Consider the following 16,649-nt stretch of genomic DNA (forward strand, 5'->3'; position numbering starts at 1 on the left):
GAATAAATATTTTCAAGTGGTAGTTTATTAATTGTAATTCTTGGTTTAATAAGTTCGATTTAGTAGATTTTAATCCACCACTATTTCTATACAACGCATAGGCTTATATAATTCACCACTTCATAGTACTTATGACATGCTTTACATTTTTAAAAGCAAGCAAATATTGTCAACTATTCGCAAAATTTACTTTGTAGTTATTTACCGTTTCTTAAATTATTTTGGCATGTCCAGAGCAGTTGGCATCTCTGTAGTAACATAACTAGTACTAACGTAACGTTAACTTGTGAACTTGTTTGCTCCAATATTGCTTAATAGGTCAGCTCTGATAGTTTAGGAGCCTTACATCAGGCTAGAGCCCCTGAATTAGACAGGCCGACTTATCATTTATTGTTGGAGCAAAGAGCTAACATAAGCACAGTGAATAAATATTTTCAAGTGGTAGTTTATTAATTGTAATTCTTGGTTTAATAAGTTCGATTTAGTAGATTTTAATCCACCACTATTTCTATACAACGCATAGGCTTATATAATTCACCACTTCATAGTACTTATGACATGCTTTACATTTTTAAAAGCAAGCAAATATTGTCAACTATTCGCAAAATTTACTTTGTAGTTATTTACCGTTTCTTAAATTATTTTGGCATGTCCAGAGCAGTTGGCATCTCTGTAGTAACATAACTAGTACTAACGTAACGTTAACTTGTGAACTTGTTTGCTCCAATATTGCTTAATAGGTCAGCTCTGATAGTTTAGGAGCCTTACATCAGGCTAGAGCCCCTGAATTAGACAGGCCGACTTATCATTTATTGTTGGAGCAAAGAGCTAACATAAGCACAGTGAATAAATATTTTCACGTGGTAGTTTATTAATTGTAATTCTTGGTTTAATAAGTTCGATTTAGTAGATTTTAATCCACCACTATTTCTATACAACGCATAGACTTATATAATTCACCACTTCATAGTACTTATGACATGCTTTACATTTTTAAAAGCAAGCAAATATTGTCAACTATTCGCAAAATTTACTTTGTAGTTATTTACCGTTTCTTAAATTATTTTGGCATGTCCAGAGCAGTTGGCATCTCTGTAGTAACATAACTAGTACTAACGTAACGTTAACTTGTGAACTTGTTTGCTCCAATATTGCTTAATAGGTCAGCTCTGATAGTTTAGGAGCCTTACATCAGGCTAGAGCCCCTGAATTAGACAGGCCGACTTATCATTTATTGTTGGAGCAAAGAGCTAACATAAGCACAGTGAATAAATATTTTCACGTGGTAGTTTATTAATTGTAATTCTTGGTTTAATAAGTTCGATTTAGTAGATTTTAATCCACCACTATTTCTAAACAATGCGTAGGCTTACATAATTCACCACTTTATAGTACTTATAACAAGCATTACATTTTTAAAAGCAAGCAAATATTGTCAACTATTTGCAAAATTTTCTTTGCAGTTATTTACCATTTTTTAAATTATTTTGGCCTGTCCGGTGCAGTTGGCATCTCTGTAATAACATAACTAATACTAAAAAACCTTAACGTGCGAACTTGTTTGCTCCAATATTGCTTGATAGGTCAGCTCTGATAGTATAGGACAGGGATGGCGAACCAATGGCACGCATGCCATTTATGGCACGCGACACAATATTTTGGGCACTCCACAGATCACAATTGTTGTTACACTATGAATTGTTATTACACAAAAGTTATTACGCTATGAAGCATATGTAACAATTAAATTAAAATTCACAAAAAACAAACAAAATATTAAACAATTACTAATAAGAAAATTCAAAATTAATACAAAAAAACAATTAATAACCACAAAAAACAAGCTAACAATAAATAACTAGCAAAAAAAATCAGCAGTCCTGCTTAAACTAACATCTTAGAACCTAACATAAGTTATTGGTTATCTGATCTGCAACAGCAGAAGTCACATTGATGTTACTTTAAGTTGATATAACTTGTATAACTGCGACATTGCAAAATGTATTTTTTTTCAATGTAAATAAAGAGTTTTGAGTTGATAGTATTTAGTATTATTATTTTCCCAATAATCACGAAGTCAAAATTATTTGACGGCGCGTCTATGACCTCATTAAGCAATTTTTTAGAGAAAATGGCACGTTGGTGTATAAAGGTTCGCCACCCCTGGTATAGGAGCCTTACATCAGCCAAAATAGGTTTGCTTACATCTGGAGTTTGAGAAAAATAAAATCACTACTTGATTTTCGCAGGTAAGAACCAGTCTTTAAAAGATGTTATTACTGTTAAAAAAATCTTGGTTGTTATTGATATTTTTCTCTTCCCAAAAGCAAGCTGGAATAAAATTATTTTCTTACCAGTTTCTGTTCTTTTTTGTCTTTATATAAACAAATAATCAAACCGGTTTGAGATTATACCTCAGATTATGACGTAATTTCTTAAGAGAAAGGAATAACGTATAAATATAAAAGGGATAATTTTAAAATGCTTCTTCTGTATTGTGAGAAAAATATAAAGACATCATTCTTAGCAGTTTTGGAGAAAGTGGTAATTAATTATTATTAATCACATTTCTAATTGTTATATAACTTTAAATGAAAGTAGAAAAGTGTGAGAATTTTGCTTGAAGCTTAATTTGTTAAACCTGAAAGAGCAGTATTAGCATCCATCGTTGAAAACTTAGTATTGAATTCAGGCATTACAGATTTTCCATTTCAAATTATGACGTAACTTCATAGAAATGAGGAATTATATATGAAAATGAGAAAGAATAATTTTAAAATGTTGCTTCATACATAATGTAGAAAACTATAATAGCATTATTAACCCTCCGCGTAAGACTCCCGCGATTTGAGCGTGGTATCTGTTTCGTCCCCCACTACGGGTCACGTGAAAATCTCGGACGAAGAAATTTTTCCCCTGCTTTCAATACGGATCCCGCCATTTCCCCATGTACGACCATCATCCAAAACCATCATCTGATGAAGTAACCAGTAGATAGATGCCTTAACGTTGCATTTCATATCATACTTATAATTTTTGAAATTTAGTGTTGAAAAAATTACTTATAATGAAAAATACTAAACTAAAAGTAACTTAAAAGTAAATTAACTTATTTCAGGACCGGAAAGTATAAAAACTGAGCAGAACGCGGAGGATTAATAACAATTTTAGAGAACTTATTATAAAAATCAATATTAATGATCACATTGCTTGTTGTGGTATGACTTCACACGAAATTAGAAAATTTGAACACTCACTTGAAATTTAATTTGTTAAACCTGTAAGAGAAATATTTGCATTCGTTGTTGAGAAATAAGCATTGAGTTTAAGCCTTGTAGATTCCACTTATAATTATGATGTAACTTCATATAAAAGTAGAATAAAACGCACTTAATGATTTACCTTCCATAATCTAATTTTTAATAACCCGTTGGAGACTCTTCTACTCAGTTATCAGTTTTTGATTTTGCTCTTGTCCGTGTTTGTATAAACAAACTTCAACTCCGTTATAGAGTTCCATTCGAATTATGACCTAACCTCATATGAATGTGAATAATATGTGAACACTGATAATTTCAAAATGTAGCTTTATGCACAGTGTGACAAAACTATAACTGCTTTGTTAGTAACGATTTTAAGTTAGAAAGTAATTTATCTACGTCGCTCTAGAGCTGCGCAATGGGCTGTTGGTGATGGTCTGGGAAGCATTCCTGAGGATAATCTGGAAACATGCGATTCCAATTTTGATCCTCTGTAGAGGGGATGGCTCCACTGGTTTGGTTGGCTGAGGACCTGAGTGTGGAGTCGAGCACTTTGCGGTAGAACAGTTTACCGAGGATCGATACCGCTCACCCTCGGTCTCTACGCAGACTGATCAAAGTGGTCACCCACCCGCTTACTGACCGCATTCAGTGATGCTTTATTTCGTTGTTCTACAGGGAACCGTGTCTTTACGATCAGTTCACTGCGGGACTGTAACAGTTTTACAAAACTTTTTATTGCAATCAGTTATCGAAGATCACATCGTTAATTTTGATCTAACTTTATATAGAAGTAGAAAACTTGCTTGAAATCCGAATTGTGCCATTTGTGAGAACATTATTAGCATCCGTTGTAGGGAACTTAGTATTGAATCCTGGCATTATAGATTCCTCTTATAATTATGCTGAAACTTCATATGAAAGTGGAATAAAATGCACTTCAGGAATTATCTTCAGTAATCTTATTTTTAATAAGCAGTAAAAAGCTCTTCAGCTCTTCGCTGTACTCTTGAAACATTATAAAGGGATCCTAATTTGGAGTTGGAGGAAGCATCCACTTATATTTACGTATGAGCCCTTAAATAAGGAGCTGTCAAGAAGGCACTTGCATCTGATTGGTTGTCTTTTTCATTCTTTTCCGAAAACTTACTCACTTAGCATCGTCCCAAATGATGGAGAGGAAGACAAAAAAATGAACAACACTACCTCAAGAATCTCCACAGTTTTAAAAGAAGAATTGAAAATTTTTCTTCGCATCTTAAAAGTATTCAACGTTCGATTATTTTCAGAGATGATGAATGTGCAGATGTGGAAATGTCAAGAGAGATTCTATTTGTTTAAATTAATGGTCACAAGACTTGAAGAGTTATTGGGAGATTATTTATCATTCCTGATTTGGCAATGGAATGAATTGTCTGTTCCTAATCGGCAAAGATTTGTCTTTGGAGATCGCGGTGTGATGTTTTTATTTATTGTAATATTTAAGTAAATATCCTTAAAAAATTTTTATACATTAGTTTTCGGGGATAGCTGAAATTTTTTAGTAAATGTTTTCACTGCTCATTTATTTTAGATACCTAAACTCTAGAAGTGTTTATTGTAAGGAAACAAATATATTTAACAGCAATGTTTCTAAATTTAGAAAATATGATTATGGTGCTTTTATTTTGCTTTAAATATTAGTAAAAAAATTTTTAAACTAAAAATACTAGTTTTAGTTGAGGATCATACTTATAATTTCTTTTAATTCAAATATTACCTCCGGCAAAACTGAAATTAAGTGAAGAAAAAATAAGATAAAAAATTACTAAAATTATGTTTTAGAGAGTAATTAAGCTTAAAAAATTAAATTTGGACAATCTAGAATATTTTCTATACCAAGGCGATTTATGACTATTATATTTCTGAAACAAGTATGTTACGATTCATAAAAATATTTTGCTTGAGCCAAAATCATATGCCATACCTGCCAACTCTTCCGGATTTTCCGGAAGATTTTATTTTCATATTTAAAGTGGTAGCAATACTCAGGTTATTTCAATTAACTTTTTGAATTATAATGATAATTATAAATGAGTCTGACCACCACTACATATAAATAATTACAATAAATATATAAAATCATAATAATCCTTGCGCGAGCGAATTTCTACGGAATCAAAATATAAATATATTTTTGAGTCGGATTGTTTTTCGTTTATTGTTTTACAACCACTCTGAAAATCCATTCTCGGAAAGAGTGAAAGTTGGCCGGTATGATATGCTAATTAGAGATAATGCCTACGAGGAATTGAGCTCACTATGAGTTGTGCCCCATGTGAATTGTGTTTACGATGAATTTTGCTTTCGACGAATTGTGATTGTGATTAATTGTCCTCATGACGAATTGTCACAGCTGCGAATTGTGATTGCGTTTAATTGAGCTCACGAAGAATTGTCACCGCGACGAATCGTGATTGGGATTAATTGTACTCATGACGAATTGTCACCGCGACGAATTGTACTCACGATGAATAGTCACCGTGAGAATTGCGCACACGACGAATTGGCGACGCGATGAATTGTGTACTTGACGAACTGTTACCGCGATGAATTGTGTCCATTAATATTTTTGTTCTAGCTAAGCACCCTTCAGCGCAAAAAACATGGAAGCAATTTATCAGTTAAATATCATATGAAGAGTACATTAGATTAGATCAAATTACATTAATGAATTTTTTTTCTAGTTTTCTTCTATATTCATTATTGATGTAAATTAACTACATATCTAACACTTTTTATTAGCGTATCTTTTCAGATAAACATAAAATTAAATGTGAATAATTGAAGTATGTTTATGATTATATAATTATTTTTCATACAGCTAATGGAAAATTGTTCTTTAAAAGTTTCATTACATTTTTTCATTTTAGTAGTTCATTTAGTAGTCAATGTGAACAAATTAATTTTTACTTTAATCTTTAATTTTTTCCTTGAACACAACCTTCTTTGTCAATGAAGTTAGACTTAGATAAAAATTAATTAAAGACCATACTAAGAAGTCTATCACAGGTGACTAAAAACTCTGGAAGTGGTATTATAAAAAGTATATTAACCCCTTGGGGACGGGTGATTCAGAAAAGCTTTCGTACAAAATCAGAATCAAGTTGTAATTAAATAAAAAACGGTAACTTAAACGTAGTCGTTGCTAATTTGACAGACTTACTTTGCTGTTACTTTAATTATTGTTAGTTTAATCATATATATAATCAATGTTAATTCAAAGTATAACTAAATAATTTTTATTTGAACTAAAGTAATGGTGAATTAAATAAATCAGACAATTATAGCCCCACCCACAAATAAACTGCTAAAGAAATACTTTGATTACCAGTTTTATATTTTTACCCTGATTGAAACGGTTTTATGCTGTCACGTATTTGTGACAGTCGGCCCGAAAGGGTTAAAGGAGATTGAAATTAGAACATAATTTTTTTCTAGTTTACTCTTGAAAGTTCCTTTCCTTTATTTATAAAATATTGGGCACCTGGGCCTCGCAGAAGGCCCATATCCATACCTGCCAACTTTCGCTCTTTCCGAGAACGGATTTTCAGAGTGGTTGTAATACATTTAGCAAAAAACAATCTGACTCAAAAATATATTTATATTTTGATCCCGTTGAAATTCGCTTGATTAAAGATTATTATGCTTTTATATATTTATTGTAATTATTAATATGTAGTGGTGGTCAAACTCATTTATAATTATCATTAGAATTTAAAAAGTTAATTGGAATAACATGAGTATTGCTAACACTTTAAATATTAAAATAAAATCTTCCGGAAAATCCGGAAGAGTTGGCAGGTATGCATATCCCATACATCATGAAATAGTATGAAAAGTTAAAATAAAAGACAGTTTGAGTTCAGCAGTCTATGGGGTGGCTGTTAACTCTTGAAAGTGAATACATAGCTTTAAATATGAATAATTTGAATTGTAAGTTATAGTGGTAGTTACAACTGATTCACGATATACAAAAGAGATGAAAATGAATTAAGTTTTTTCCACTTTTTACATTTTTAGTCACCTGTGACATCTCTATAAAAGATTGTGAAAAATATTTCCGCCCTAATGATTTTTTCTTTTGAAAAATATCAGTTGATTGCAACAAATGATTGTAGATGTACTGCGACCTTTGGTCTCAGATGTACTGTGACCTTTGTCCCTCAGAACTGGCGACAAAAACGATTGCTTAACTCACATGATTGCAGTTACAGTAACAAAATATCATAATTTTCAAACATTAGTGCCCCTTTATTTCAATCAAAACGTAATCCTAACAGTAAAAAAACCCAATTTGAAGTTGAGAGGATAAATTTAGCACAAGAAATTGTGACCCTAGACTTTCGCCGAGCGTCACCATGTTCGTCCTCACATGTCAATAGCTTCTTTTCTGCTTTTAAAGATATAAAGAACACTCTTTTCTCGTTAGTGGTCACGAAAAATTGAAAAAGTCCAGTTTCGCAATTTCTAGTGATAAAAATACTTTTCAAACTCCAATTTAGATTTTTACTTTAATGATTACCTTTTGATAAAAAAAGGATATTGTCATTTAAAAAGTACGGAATTTTTTCAATGTAACTGTAACGGCGAGATAAGTAATCGTTTTTAACACCATTCTTAATCGCATAGATCGTAATAATTATGTACAGTGTTCAAAAAAATGAACGGACCACCATGAATAACTTTTAATCAAAATGATCAGATTTTCAAGTTCTAGGACTCAATCTTAATGGCTGAAAAAGATTACTTCAAACATGCTAATTAATAAGTGCAGACGATTTAAGTTGAGGTATCAGAAAAAACGCATTTTACATAAATAAGCATCCAATTTTCTTCGACGGGTCCGGATTTCTGATCCCCAAAATATAGGGGTCAGCCGTAATCCGAGAAATATGCTCCCAATAGTTTGGTCAGGATGGCTCTCCAAAGCTTTTACCATTCATTTTACTTTTTGTGTGTTTCACTATACCTCAAATTTCTTTTAAGTGAATAGAAAAATTTTAACACACAATTATAAAATTCGCTTAGCCAAAGTTTATTCCATGCAACAACAAAAAAATCTTTTAGTAAATGTTTATTATTTTTTACTTTTTATTAAATATTAATCGAAAAAAATTGAATTATAAGGTGTACAATTCTTTGTATCATTTTAAAGAATGCAATTTTGCATGTCAAAATACAAAATTTGATTGAAATCGGTCGAATAGTTCATGAGTTCCTTGAATTTTTAGTATCTAGCTTTTTTGAAATTCAATTTCTCAGGTCCGATTTCGCTCACATTTTGTACGTTTCCATTTGAAATTACATTCTTTAGACTGATTCAAAAAAATTTACGCCATACGATTAAATTTTTTTACCTTTCTTAAATAATATAATAAAAAGTAATAAATATTTAGGAAAAGTTATTTTTTGCATGGAATTATCTTTTTATAGACGAAAATATAGCGAAATACACAAAAAGTAAAATTAACAGTAAGGGGCCCAAACTTTTGCGCGGGCTCCTGACCAAACTACCGGGTCCATATTTCCTAGACTGCAGCTACCCCCTACATTTTAGGGGTCAGAAATCCAAATCTGTCAAAAAAAATATGATTATTCAGAAAAAAGTATGTTTATATGTCTGATTTCGTAACTTAAATTATCGTCTGTACTAATTAGCATATTTGAGGTTACCCCCTAAAACCACTAAGAATGAGTCCTCGAATGTGAAAATCCAATCAATAGATCAAAAGTTATTCAGGGTGGTCCATTTTTTTCCTTTTGGCGCACTGTACAAAATTTTATTCCTTTTGATATGCGCCCGTCAGAGGTTTATATGTCAGCAAATTTATTTTATAATCACCCTACATATAAAACTGTGAGAATTGGCAGTTAGAGGTTTGTAACAAAAATCAAATCAAATTGCATTAAACTTTTCTTTTTACAAAATTCAAATGTTTGCTATAAAAAGAGGAATAAAAAAACTGATCATAAAAATGAATTCATTTTATCTTGTCAGTTACAAATTTTCATGACATCTTTGAAACTTTTAACAGATTGATTCAATGTATCCAGAGCTGCTATCTTAAACTCATTTTATTAATGTAAATGGGTGAAATATTTCTTCCTATTCCCATCTCACACTTTACGAACGTTATTTTCAAACATATTCAAATTACCTTAGAGGTTGATGATATCAAAACAATCGCATTAACCTTATTACAATTCAGTGACAGCTAGAAATGATGATCTAATTTGACTCCCAGGGGGAAAAAAGATCGAAATAAAAGAAAGAAATTTCGAGAATAATTTGAATATTTTCAGATATGTAGGGAAAAGATTGTGTCATTCTTAAAATGATAATCCATGTCATTTCGTCAGAATTAAATTTGTGATATCTATCTTAAAAATGATAAATCAGTTTATCCATGAAAAAAATCATCATAAAAAGTATATTTGAAGTACTGGGAGTAATATAATGACAAACCACATTTTCAAATGGGGAGCGTTTTGATTAGGAACGCCTTGATTTCTATTATGGCAACAAGATGGTTTTGTGTATTTTACTGTTATCTAGAGAAGGTTTTGATTATTTGGATAGTATATATCTGAAAACAATACTAAGGGACAGCGTGATGTAAAGAATCATCCATTGAAAAGGGCGACTGTAATACAGATACCTTCTCAAGAAACATTTACTATTGTTTTGATATAATACTATTGTATGTTTTGATATATTAACAATTACTACTGTTTCGATCGTGATTTTTCTTCATCTCCTTTAAGTGATTCTAATAAACCTAATACCTTAACACGTTCACGCCGGGGAGACCCACCATTGGGTCACGCTAGATTGTCTCATCTTGGCAGCGCACCGGAGTAAAAACTGGTAACAATAAATTTCATTTTAAAGTTTTCTTACGGGAATAATAAGAATCCATAACTACCAATTGTTTTTAACGATGCAATTTTTATATTGAATTGCTTCTTCGCCGAGATAAATTTCCTTACAGTGAATTGTTATTGTTGAGTATAGATTAACTCCTCCCAAATATTATCTAATATTGAAATAGTTCTTCTATCAGTATTTTTACTTTTCCCGGCGTGAACGTGTTAATCAGAGGAAGGTGACTGTCTCTGACCTTTATGTGAACCTGATGGAATAACATCTGAATCTAGACAACTTCAGTCATTAACGCGTTCACGCCGGAAAAAGTGAAAATACTGGTACGGGAAAAGAGAAAATACTGGTCGAAGAACTATTTCAATATTAGANAATATTATCTAATATTGAAATAGTTCTTCGACCAGTATTTTCACTTTTCCCGGCGTGAACTTGTTAATCAGAGGAAGGTGACTGTCTTTGACCTTTATATGAACTTGATGGAATAACATCTGAACCTAGACAACTTCAGTCATTAACACGTTCACGCCGGGAAAAGTGAAAATACTGGTACGGGAAAAGAGAAAATACTGGTACTTAATTTACTGAACGTAAAATGTCCAGTGAGTGATTAGTAAGCAAAATATATTTTATAGCCAGCATGAAGTTTATCTTTAACTCGAGACAAGATAAGTCTTACATTATCATAATGAAAATTAGCATCAAAATAAGAGTATTTTCAGCAAAATCGTGAATTTCTTATTCAGCTTATGAACATCAACTCATCTTTAGTTTTAAAAGAATGAGCTCAGCTTCAACTATCTAAATTCTAAACCCTGAGCTGCATCCTCAGCTTGAGTTTCATATTCAACTAGAGCCACATTTTCAGTTGAGCTCAACTTAATAGTTTATTTTCAGCTTAGGCAAATTCTTGATCTTCAGCAGTCAGTCTTTCCATTTTCAGCTTTTGCTAAGCCTAAGCTTCCACTCCAGTTTGAGTATAATCTTGAGATTTATCAGTCATTAAGTTTTATTATTTGCAAATTTTGCAAATAATAAAACAATATTATTTGCAAACTTTGAAATTTTATTTTTGATCAATCAAATTTACCACCATGACTTATATCGCAAATTATATAATTTTAACGAGAAAATATTCCATACATTCACTTTTGATAGTAAACTGGAAGAAATGCGATAAAAAAGTTGGTAATTTTCATCTTTTTTAACACATTTTGCATTTTGTAAGTCACCTCCTTTTACAGTTTTAGGTACATGTAGCATGCCTGATGGTACAGTGCTTCTTTAAAGCGGAAGTGGTAGAAGAGAAATAAATATCCACTTGGTATAAACAAATATGCACTGCAATCTTTCATTAAAGTGTATCAATTCACTTTCAATTGCAAACTGGAATAAGTATGAAAAAAGTTGCTAATTTTTGTCTCTTTTGAAATTTTTTGCTTTTTGTAAGTCACTACTTTTCACAGTTTTAGGGCATGTGACATCCATGATGGTAAAGAGTTTCTTTAAAGCTTAAGTGATAGGTACGAGAGAAATATTAAATTGGTATAAACAAATAAGTACCACACTTATTCTTATACTAAATTGTTTTCATGTGTAGACCACAGTTTTTAACTGGACATTAAAAGGTTAACTTTTTTAAAGATTGTTAGCAATACATTTTTATTACTAATGTTCAGTGATCAAAATACAAAAACGGACTACACTGAATAGCTTCTGTTCTAATGAGTGTATCTTTACGTTCACAAGTTTACGCAAGTTTACAAGTCACATTCGAAGCTTTTTTGTAACTGGACACAAAAAGGTTAACATCTTTAAAGCATGTAAACAATTAATTCTTACTATTAATGCACAGTGATAAATTAAAAAAACAGACAACACTGGATAGCTTTAGATCTAATGATTGTAGCTTCAATTTCACAAGTTTTCACAAGTTCACCAAGTCACGTTCAAAACTTCTTAGTAATTGAACACTAAAAGGTTGATATCTTTAACCCTTTCGCGCCGACTGTCACAAATACGTGCCAGCATAAAACCGTATCAACCAGGGTAGAAAGATAAAACTGGTAATCTAAGTAATTCTTTAGCAGTTTATTTGTGGGTGCAGTTATAATTGCCTCATTTATTCAATTCACCATTACTTTGTTCAAAATAAAACTAGTTATACTTTGAATTAACATTTATTATATGTATGATTAAACTAACAATAATTAAAGTAAAAGCAAAGTATTTAATTACGTCCTGATCCTAATTTTGTAGGAATGCTTTTCTGAATCACCCATCCCAAAGGGCTTAAAGCTTGACAGCAATTAATTTTTATTACTAATGTACAGTGATCAAAATTAAAAAAAAAAACAGATAACGCTGAATAGCTTTTGATCTAATGATTGTATCTTCACATTCGAGAATTCAATTCTGACAGTTAAAGGGGGTGATCTCATATATGCTAATTAGTTAGTACAGACGATGTTTCAAGTCATATTTTTCAAATTCGATTTCTCTGGAACTATTCGACCGATTTTGCTCAAATTTTGTATTTTGTCATTTAAAATGATGCAATAATTTTGTATTTCGTCATTTAAAATTTACTCTTTGAAAGGATTCAAAAAATTTCATACCATTTAATTCAAAACTTTTTTAAAAACTTATAAATAAATTAAAAATTGTGAAATATGAAATAAGATTTATTTTTTGCGTGGAATTATCTTTTGATAANTTAATTGTATTACAACCACTCTGAAAATCCATTTTCGGAAAGAGCGAAAGTTGGCATGTATGTGCTAATTAATTAGTACAGACGATGTTTTAAGTCATATTTTTAAGATTCGATTTCTCTGGAACTATTCGACTGATTTCGCTCAAATTTTGTATTTTGTCATTTAAAATGATGCAATAATTTTGTATTTCGTCATTTAAAATTTACTCTTTGAAAGGATTCAAAAAATTTCATACCATTTAATTCAAAACTTTTTTAAAAACTTATAAATAAATTAAAAATTGTGAAATATGAAATAAGATTTATTTTTTGCGTGGAATTATCTTTTGATAAACGAATTTTATAACTGTGCGCAATTTTTTTTTTATTCACTTCAAAATCACTTGACATATGGCAATATACGCAAAAAGTAAAATTACCATTATGGTATCCGAACTTATGACTACTCTCCTGATTAAAATATTTGGACCATCTTTCCCAAATTGCAACAAGCACCTATATTTTGGTGTCGGAAATCCAAATTTGTCGAAAAAAAGGGAGCAATTTAGAGAAAGATTTTTATTCAGAGGAAGTACGTTTTTGTATCGAATTACGTAACTTAAAATACCGTTTGCACTAATAAATTGACACATTTGATTTCACCCTCTTGAACCATTAGTAATAAATCCTAAAGAATGAAGATCTGATCATTAGATGAAAAGTTACTTAGGGTGATCTGTTTATTTTTTTTCGCATTGCATATTTCACTAAAAATTCGAGTATAGTTTACTTTAGACGAGCTTATTTGTGTAGCATAAATGGAAAGATTTGAAAATAAGTCTGTGCTCAGTTGTAATCCATAATCTAAAAGGTCAGTGAGAAAATAACACTGATTTAAGTTAAATAAGGTTAATAAATAAAGTTTTATAAACATTATGCAAACCTTATTTTAAGTTGTTGATAATTATTTTTTTTTCGACTTCAGCATCATTAATTTGCATAAAAACTAATAATCTCACTTCACTTTAAATTGCAAAACTACTCTTACTGACATTTTGAAAGATTTATTACCTACGTCATATACCATTAAAAACAACATCTTTAAAATCCTATGTCAATATCAATTCAGGTGCGCTATTTATTCAAAAACTTTGAAATATGAAGGGAAAAAAACTCTTACTAACCAAGATATAAAAATTTGTTTTTTTTTAAATCAAAAATAAGCTTTTTTGAAATTAATTAAATTTTCAGATGAATTCGGCGAGTTTTCTTCCTAGGCATAACTGCTGGAATTAAAGTGTGATTACAAAAAGAAGGCGGGTGGGTAAAGGAACTCTTCAAATTCTCGAAAATATTCTCAAAATCTAATCTACCAAATACCTCCAGCATCATTATTAGTGCATCGACCCAGATACTGTTCATTTTTCGCTTGAACCAATTCAATATGATGAGAAGACTAGAGAAGATAAACCGAGTAAAATTAAATCTTATACTAACTGATCTTTATTAGCTCTTTGTTTGCGAAAACAGAAACCTCTCGTTAATTGCGGAAGAAAGCCCATTGGCGTGAAGAACCTTTGAGAATTCTCAAATTTTTCAGATTATTAATTGCGGCCATGTTAAAATATTGGAGGCAGACCTCACGATATTGACATTAATTCAGAAAGGGGTGATTTTCAAATGAAAGTTTGCGTTTTCATTCTACTAGTTATAATGGAAATTGGTTTACACATTTTTGGGCTGGAACCCAATGGGAAAAGATATCGGTATCTATTAATTCAATCTCAATTAAGACTGAATAATTATCAGGAAATTTTATTGAGCGAAATATATTATACATTATTAGTAAATTCCTTTACTGAATAATACAGCTTTGCTTCTCTCAATAAAGATACACACTATTAATAATGGAGATTACTTTGCACAGTTTTCGGCTAGAACCTTTTGAGAAAAGATATTGGCATCGATTAATAAAGACTCAATTTATAGTGAAAGGATTTTATTGAGTGATAGGTATTCTATATTTTTGCACAATTATTTACTAATGAATACAGCTGTTACAATCTTAGCAAGTGTATTTAGAGAGATTAATTGATAATGGGAATTCGATCACACATTTTTCGGCAGGAACCAATTGGGAAAAATATTAGTATTTATTAATTCGAACTCAATTAACAATGAATTTACAATAATAATACAATGAATAACAATGAAGATTTTCGGGAAATTTTGTTGAGTGAAAGATACATATTTTGTTATAAAATTCTTTTACCAAGAAAAAGAGCTTTGCAACTCTTAAGGATAATTACTTAGACAATTAATAATGGGGATTAATTTAAACATTTTTCAGCTGGAACCAATTGGGAAAAGACATCGGTATCTATTGAATCAATCTAATTTAGAACTGAATAAATATCAAGAAATTTTATTGAGCGAAAGATATGATATATTATTATAACATTATTTTACTAAGGAATTCAGCTTACCTCTCTTGATAAAGATTTTGACTTAGATTAATTAATAATGGGGATTAAATTTAAAGTGAAGGCATTTTATTGAGCAAAAGATATTTGATATTTTTGTACAATTATTTTTCTAATGAATACTGGTGTCTTTACAAGGGTATTTGCAGAGATTAATTAAAAATGGAAATCAGTTTGCAAATTTTTTCAACTGGAACCCGTTGTTAAAATATACTAGTATTTATAAATTCAATCTCAATGAACAATGAATATTTTCACGACATTTTATTGAGTAAAAATTATTCTATATTGCCATAAAACTCTTACTAACAGATAAAATACTAACAGATAAAGCTTAGTCACGCCTAGTAAGGATACTTACTTAGATTAATTAATAATGGAAATTAGTTTACTCATATTTCGGCCTGAACCAAATGGGAAACGATATTAACATCAATGAATTCAATCAAAACTAACAACGGATAATTTCAGGTAATTTTATTGAGTAATAGACATTACATATTGGTTTAAATTTATTTCACTGAAAAATAAATCTTTTCCACTCTTTATAAGGATACTTACTTAGATTAATTAATAATGGAAATTAGTTAACACTTTTTCAGGCTTTAACCCCTTGGGGACGGGTGATTCAGAAAAGCATTCGCACAAAATCAGGATCAGGACGTAATCAAATAAAAAACGGTAACTTAAATGTAGTCGTTTCTAATTTGACAGACTTACTTTGCTTTTACTTTAATTATTGTTAGTTTAATCATATATATAATCCATGTTAATTCATAATATAACTATATAGTTTTATTTTGAACAAAGTAATGGTGAATTAAATAACTCAAACAATTATAACGCCGCCCACAAATGAACTGCTAAAGAATTACTTTGATTACCAGTTTTATCTTTTTACCCTGATTGATACGGTTTTATGCTGACACGTATTTGTGACAGTCGGCGTGGAAGGGTTAATTAAATAGGCAAAGATGTTGGTATTTATTAGTTTAATTTCAATCACCAATGAATAATTTTCAACGAATTTTATAGTGTGAAGGACATTATATATTGATATAAAATTCTTTTGTTAAGAATAAAACTTTGCTATCCTTAATAAGAATACTTACTTAGATTATTTAATAATGTAAATTAGTTTACAAATTTTTTGTCAAATTTTTTGTCAAAAAAAATANAGATTAATTGATAATGGGAATTCGATCACACATTTTTCGGCAGGAACCAATTGGGAAAAATATTAGTATTTATTAATTCGAACTCAATTAACAATGAATTTACAATAA

At 30.4% G+C, this 16,649-nt stretch overlaps 1 long non-coding RNA gene across 1 annotated transcript in view; it reads left to right on the forward strand.

The window, feature by feature from the left end:
• LOC139427294 (uncharacterized) overlaps positions 1-11,589 on the forward strand; it is a 25,276-nt gene extending 13,687 nt beyond the window's left edge. Inside the window, exon 3 of the long non-coding RNA XR_011638413.1 lies at positions 11,430-11,589. This is a non-coding gene — a long non-coding RNA (uncharacterized lncRNA). The remainder of the gene's footprint in view (positions 1-11,429) is intronic.
• Positions 11,590-16,649: the final 5,060 nt, after the last annotated feature.

This window comes from Parasteatoda tepidariorum, chromosome X2, assembly GCF_043381705.1.
Source record: "Parasteatoda tepidariorum isolate YZ-2023 chromosome X2, CAS_Ptep_4.0, whole genome shotgun sequence".
NCBI classification, from domain to species: domain Eukaryota; kingdom Metazoa; phylum Arthropoda; class Arachnida; order Araneae; family Theridiidae; genus Parasteatoda; species Parasteatoda tepidariorum.